Source organism: Sinocyclocheilus anshuiensis, unplaced genomic scaffold, assembly GCF_001515605.1.
Source record: "Sinocyclocheilus anshuiensis isolate Anshui unplaced genomic scaffold, SAMN03320099.WGS_v1.1 scaffold1806, whole genome shotgun sequence".
Taxonomy (NCBI): Eukaryota; Metazoa; Chordata; class Actinopteri; order Cypriniformes; family Cyprinidae; genus Sinocyclocheilus; species Sinocyclocheilus anshuiensis.
The window spans coordinates 221,497-221,837 of NW_015544228.1; positions in this window are offsets into that span (position 1 = coordinate 221,497).

A 341-nucleotide genomic window follows, 5' to 3' on the forward strand; every position below is an offset into this window, starting at 1 on the left:
TGGCATGGAAGCGATCAGCCTGTGGCACTGCTGAGGCACTATTGAGACTTCAGCTTGTCTATATTGTTGGATCGACTGTTTCTCATCTTTCTTTTGAAAATATCCCAGATTCCATATGGATTTCAGGTCAGGCATGTTGGCTGGCCAGTCAAGCACAGTAATATCAATTATACTGTAGGGATGGTCATTTAATTAAACTCAAATATAAATATTCTAATATTTTGAGATACTGGATTTTTGACTTTCATGAGCTGTAAGCTCTAAATTTTTTGAAATGTTTTACTTTACATGTAATGAATCTAGAAAATATGAAAGTTTCACTTTTTGAAATGTTACAAAAG